Genomic DNA, 7,161 nt, shown 5'->3' on the forward strand with positions numbered 1-7,161 from the left:
AGAGAGAGAGAGAGACAGAGAGAGAGACAGAGAGAGACAGAGAGAAAGACAGAGAGTGATATGAAAATCGTAAGGCTCTTTGCTGTACTCTACCATATTTATATTTATTCCCATATTTATATTTATTTATGGGTCTTTTGTAGTATGGAGGATTACCCTCTATGGTTAGGTAACACCGCAGTGCTGAGCTACACTCTCAGGAGCAAGAATGAGCAGCTTTAAATGAGAGCAATTCCTTCAGCAGTTTTGTTCTAAGATATGCATTACAAGTGCATAGCACATGGAACAATGTAACAAACACAACAGCAGCCAGGTCTTGATGATCTCCATTGTGCCAGAGACCGGATGACCTTGGTTTCCTCTGATGATATATGTCAATAAAGCAAATTATTTAAATTGTATTTTCCAACATTTGCATCGAAACATGCTTAGGTGATAAAAAGTGAGCACGGTTTTGATAGCATCCAAAAGAAGAGGTTAATGAAGCATTTGTTAACTTCATCAAATGTACTTCACAGAATCCTATGGATTCAATTGCTTTTCTCAGGAAAACCCTATGTGCTATCAAAGCTACTAAAATAACTTGGTTTGTTTCTTCTTTAGTTCTGCAGAATAGCTTCATTTGTGCATGCTATTCAAAGAATTGATTACACAATGATTCGTACTATTGAAGTGTCAAAAGATTTAAAGTATTATTGATTGTATGAACATGATTATTTTTATATCATGAAAGGGAAAACAAATGTGTGCTGTTTTCAGTGTAAAAACCAACGGTTTTTATCTGCATTTTACTTCAAAAAGTTACAAGACAGTTAGTGATTGACTTGGCTCTAAAAAATTCATCTTTAATATAGTTTTTCTTCTGAAGGAGTCATGTGCAAACTTATAAGTAGACTTGGGACATAAACTAAGTCTGTTAATTAGGAATAGCAGGACAGAATTTTACAATTTGCATAATAGTTCACTTTTCAAATACTCAAAGTATATGTTTTATATGATTCCGAGGAGATCAGGAATAGTTAATGTTAGATGGTCAGCCATTTCTCCTCATAATTCTAAGTAACACATGAGCAGTGGTACTGGTTAATAAAGGCTACCTGTTGATTCAGTATAATTATTTAAGCTTTTTATTCTGTTCTAATTTTTAATTGGAAATAAGCTACAAACTATGTGACATAAAGAAAAATATCTTAAATGGTCCATATATTATCGCATTTTCAGTTTTCACAGAAATGAGAAAAAGAATATTTGTGGTGTAAGGTTCAACCTGCATCATATTGGACAACCACTTCTTAGCCTAAAGGAGCAGCCATTTAGGAGAATCAGAGAGATGAAATCTACACTCTGTGACTTGCCAATTGGCTCCAGACACCTTATTCCACATATCATAAAGCAAAGCAAGTATTCCATAGCAATATCATCCCCCACTATTTCAAAAAGCTATTGGTGACAGTTTGGTGACTACTCTTTAAATGGACAGAATTTTATCACAATCAGCCTAAATATTGAACAGAGCACTTTACCAATAATGAGTGAATGAGTGAAGCCTATGAGGGTAATGAGCTTAAGAGTTAAATTGCACAGCTCAGAAGCAAGAGTTTAATTCTGTGTGAGACACACAGCCCTCACATCTTCTCATTTGCTTATGTTCAGTGCATATGGCGGGCCACTCCTTTAGAGTAATTTGGATCCCTCACTTCCCTTTGCAAAACAACATAAGGAATGAGCAGCTTTAAATGAGAGCAATTCCTTCTTCATGCACGTGGTTCTCTTTCCTCCAAGATGAAAACCTTCCATCTTAGGGGAACTGTGTTAAGGTATAGGATATTTACAGAGAGGAAATCAGATGTACTAAAAGGAGGGATAAGACTCCAGTTTTCCTAGGCTGTTAAACACATAGTTGTTAGATCATACAGTTGTCTTTGAAGTCGTGTTTGCTTATGTTAGTAACATCTTGCCCATATCTCTGTAAGTAACCCAATAAAATCTCATTGGTTTATTTAATGGACTTTGGTAGTATCTAAACTTTGGTCTATTAACAGTTACCTATATGACATGAGTACATATTTGTCCATGTCTTCCACTATAGTGTCACTCAACAGGCTATCGAGAGAATCCATTCTTACACAATCCACATTTTAATTTATCATAGTTGTGACCTAAAAAAATTTCCCAGGGAGCCAGGTGTGGTGGCACACGCCTTTAATCCCAGCACTTGGGAGGCAGAGGCAGGCAGATTTCGAGTTCAAGGCCAGCCTGGTCTACAAAGTGAGTTCCAGGATAGCCAGGGCTACACAGAGAAACCCTGTCTCAAAAAACCAAAATAATAATAATAATAATAATAATAATAATAATAATTCCCAGGACCTGAACTTCTGATGTATAAGTTTTTCAGGCTCTTACAGAGTCTTTTTCTCTTTATGTATTGAGTAGATCTTAGAAAATAACCTTTTGTAATAAACTACAAAACATTTCAGAGATGAGCAAATACATTGAAAGAGACCTGAAGTAATTCCAATATACAACTTATAGAACATTCCTAAAATCTATATTTAAAAGAAGAAACAGTAAAATATTCATATATATAAATAAATTTTATGACCCTATGTCTTTTTAACATTTTTAAATATTTAAGCCTAATACAATAGAGTTTTATATGGGATATTTCATTTCATGAGCTCCAAGGTTTCATTATGATGTATTTTCAAGTTCTAGGTTGTTTTCTTCTTACTTTTTTGTGTTTTCATATGTATATACACATGCATGTTCATGATCATGTGGAGACTAGAGACTAATGTCATGTGTCTTTTTGATGTTTTTCCACATTAGTTTTAGACAGGTACTTTCCCTGTAAGTGGTCATCAACAGATTGACTAACCTATTATGGAAGCAAAACCAATCTCTATCTCATCAACACTGGGATTAGTAACAGCCTAGCCTTCTCTCACACTGATGTTGTTTAAGAATTTCATTCATAATGTACTTTTGTTAAGACCATCTTTAACTTCCTCTCTTCTAACTCCTTCACATCTCACTACTGATTTTCTATTCAACATCATGTATTAGTTTTGTTTGGTTGGTTGGTTTAACTTCATCAGTCATCAGTCTTTAGGTTCAGAGGTTAGTTTCAATTTGTACTAAAAAAATGTAAGCATCATATTGTTTCTTAACAGAAGGAATGCTGATTCTGTTTTCCTGTTATTTATACAGAATTTGACCTATAGTTGCTAGGCATAAATGTGCACAAAATAAACCTCTTTCTCTAGCTTTTTGTCAGAAAAGGAATATTTATTCATGGTAAGTTTAAAAGGTTGTAAAGAGAATCAGTTAAGGAATTTTAGTAGTCTATAACCTCCACCCCTTTATCCTACCGGGCCTTATTGTAAGTAAAAGCAAACTATGAGCAAAGTAGTATTTAGCTACTGAGACAGCAGGAGTAATATCTTAGTAATTAGCGTCCCCAGATATGGGAAAATAGAGAAGAAAAGTGAATAATAGAAGCATTTCTGTCACTTCTTAGCTACGAGATAGATTTATACAAAACATGAAGAAATGTTCAAACATGCCAAGAATAACATACTGGGCTATCTGGATCATAACACAGGATTGACCCAATGAACTATATGTGAAAAAAAAAAAAGACTGAATTCTAAAGTGAGTACTGCTGGGTCCTAAGTTTGACGACATTGATGGCCCAAAGTGATATTTCATATGTATAGACTTCTCCAAATGGTTTTATACTGGCTGGTAGCTATATGCAATTCCCAGTACACAGAATACCATCTGTCTATTGTTTTCTATCATAGATCAGTGTTACTGAGCTGTCAATGTTTTTTTGTCATCTTATAAATCATTTTCCTGAAAATTCTTGAATTTAGATTTATAAGTAAAATTTTTTCTATATTTCATATGCCAACTTACCTATGTAATAAATGTCACAAATGTATATTGCCAGATGTCTATATCAGTATGTTGATATTTCCATCCACCAATTCACCTATATAGACAGAGCCACAGATGTGCAAACATTGTATCCCCATTCATCCATTGTCCAAAATCTTTGTATTTGGAAAATTGGTAGACTGCTTCCAAAATAAATACCTTGTCACTTGTGACTGATTTCAGTGTTATAGGGTACAAACAAGATCATCAATCTGAATCAGGTTAACTGGGCCATGAAATGAGGCTGGCATGAGATTGCAAGAGTATATTCATAGTCCATCCAGGGACAGCATTCCCTCTCTGATGAAGAAATTAAAATCATAGTAGGCTTTCCAAATGCAATACTTAAGTTCCCATGGATGACTAGTTTTCAGTATTAAATGGTCAGTGCTTCCTTCATTCTCTGCACTATGTTCTTTTCATAGTTCAGATAGGATTACACACTTTTTAGCCCTCAGCTCTGCAGTATGGGACTTAAACCTTCTTCCAGTCCCAGCACCACTGTGCTACTTTCATTGTTCAGTTTGAGTGCATTTATTTTTTAAATTTTTTTGTCCCTAGCTCTGCTGATTTTTTACACTCTTTTCCTTAACATACCCAGTCAAAATCAACAATGTAAGAAGGGATTCCTTAATGAACTCCTAAGGTGTGTCGTTGCTTGAGTTAGAATATTAAAATGGTAATTCAGCAAATACATAGCATTTACCACAAATGAAGCCAGTAAATCACTGATTCCCATTACTTGATATGGTATTTTAATTTATGGCCATTTGGTAAATATTTCTAAATTTAGAGAAGATATCTTGCAAAGTTTGAGGTTGGGTAAAGTACTTGTGATATGCATCAGTCTTAAGTGATTTAGATCAGTAGTTGCTGTACTAAATCCACCATGTTTTGAAAAGGGACTGCTACATTTTCCCAAAAGATATGCCTGCTCATGTTTCTTGAGTTCTCCAAAAATAACAGCAAAACTAATACAAAGATCTGTTTGGGTAAAACAAAAAAATTGTGAATAGGTGTGCTTAATTCAAACTTCTATAATTTTGAATAAATGTTAAAAAAACATTAATATGAAAGCACCATGAAGCATCTAATATAGAAGAGGCAATCACATCATTTACCACAAAATGTACAGAAATATAAACAGATACTAACTGAATGTGCCTTTTTTTGTTGTTGTTATTTTTGAGATAGGGTTTCTCTGTGTAGTCCTGGCTGTCCTGGAGCTCACTCTGTAGACCAGGCTGGCCTTGAACTAAGAGATCTGCCTGCCTCTGCCTCCCAAGTGCTGAGATTAAAGGCATGTACTACCACTGCCCAGCTTGAATATGCCTTTTTAAAGACTAGGAAATCATGAAGTTCAGAGATTTCTCTGCATGCAAGTAAGCATGCTGGAAAGGGGCCACCAGCTCCTACCATAAGGCCTTGATTTGCAGCTTCCTGTTGCACTTGAAGTTGGAGGGAGGCCAGAAGGACACCAAGAGAGGAGCAAGAAGTGGTTGGAAGGAGAGGGAGAAACAGAAGCCAGCAGATGGGATGAGGTGAGTGACTTTCTTTGTGCAGTAGTCAGAAGATGAAATCTTTCATACCAAAGTGGTTTAGGCTGTCTGAAACTAATGACATGGGGTGGGAAGGAATTTCTCTGCTGGTATAATGATATTTTGAAAAAAAATCAATGGAAAGTGGATACAAACAACTGGTTTCATTATTAAAAGCCTGTCTTTCGGCCTGATACAATCATTTTCTCTAAGAGCAGGAAAGATTGTCACTTCCTACAAAGCAGACTTGCAGAGGGTTCGAAAAAAAAAAAAAATCAGCCAAAGGGGAAAAAAAAAAAACACATGTCCTTCCCACATTCATCAGTGTCACTCCTATTACTTTCTCAGGCTTTCCCACACACATCAACACACACACACACACACACTCACTCACACTCACTCACACACACACACACTGACAGTATAATGAATCAGAGGTGGCTTGAGACACAGTGCTAACCCAGCTACTTTTATTCACTTTGATTTTTAATGATTTCTATTAGATCCATTCCCAAGTCTAAATATGTATCAACAAAGTAATTCACTTGTTTTATTTTATTTATTTATTTTTTTTGCAGAATAAATCAAGGTACTGCCCTCAAGTAAAATTTATTTCTCACAGAATTTAAAAGTATAAAATGGTTTATATGAATCTCAAAATTATATTCAACTGTAAATTTCAGGATAATGTGACATAAAGAAAAAGTGAGCTTGAAACTGATGTTCAATTTTCTCATTAGTTAGCTAGCCAATATACGTTTTCAACGACTTAAGAGTTAAGGGGAGATAATGCTAGGTCAATTAAAATCAAATTTAATAAGAAATTAAATTTTGAACTAAATATAGTTTTTAAGACTCTGTTACTCTAGGAAAGTTTTAATAGTCTTTTGTACTTTTATGTGATTTAAGTGGAATATAAAGCAATAAATTTTCTTTAGGTATTTATTTGTTTTAAAATTAATTAGTTAATTAATTAATTAATGTAAATATATAGATGACTTATGTAATCATCACAGGAGAGGGCCATACATTTGCCTAAGCATTTCATCCAAATGTCTCACCTGACCTCCACATGCACACTGTGTCACATACATATACAATAAGTAAATTTCATTAAAAATTATTAAAATATCAACCCATTCCTTCTCCAACCATAACACTATTATGATGATTCTAGTTTCTAGTACACAAACTGGTATAAAATTTTGAGTGAAGGGAATGTTAAATTATATATATATATATATATATATATATGCATGTATATATATTTGTGTGTGTATGTGTGTGTGTATGGTTTAAACTTATAAAATTTAGTGTGAGGGTACATGACTGTAATTTCAGTATGTATGAAATCAAGGTAAAAATATTAAAAGACAGGCCAGCTTGTGCTATATAGAAAATTTGAGACTAGCCTGGATTATACAGTAAGGCCTTGTATTGAGAAAAATATTTTATGAATTAAAAACTATACCTTTGTAGAATAAATATACTATGTAAATGTATTGGTATTGTCACAACTGTTAGTCCTCAGGTCTGTGGGTGGACAGTGTTGCTGTAAAAGACAGTGATAGGAAAGGAGAAACGTGGCATTGAGAAACAAGTGTCTTACCAAGTCTCTCAGCAAAAGTCCAATCACAGTACAAGGTATCTCAGAGTAACAGAGAGTTCACATCATTGTGTG

The sequence above is a fragment of the Mus caroli genome, chromosome 8 (genome assembly GCF_900094665.2).
Source record: "Mus caroli chromosome 8, CAROLI_EIJ_v1.1, whole genome shotgun sequence".
NCBI classification, from domain to species: domain Eukaryota; kingdom Metazoa; phylum Chordata; class Mammalia; order Rodentia; family Muridae; genus Mus; species Mus caroli.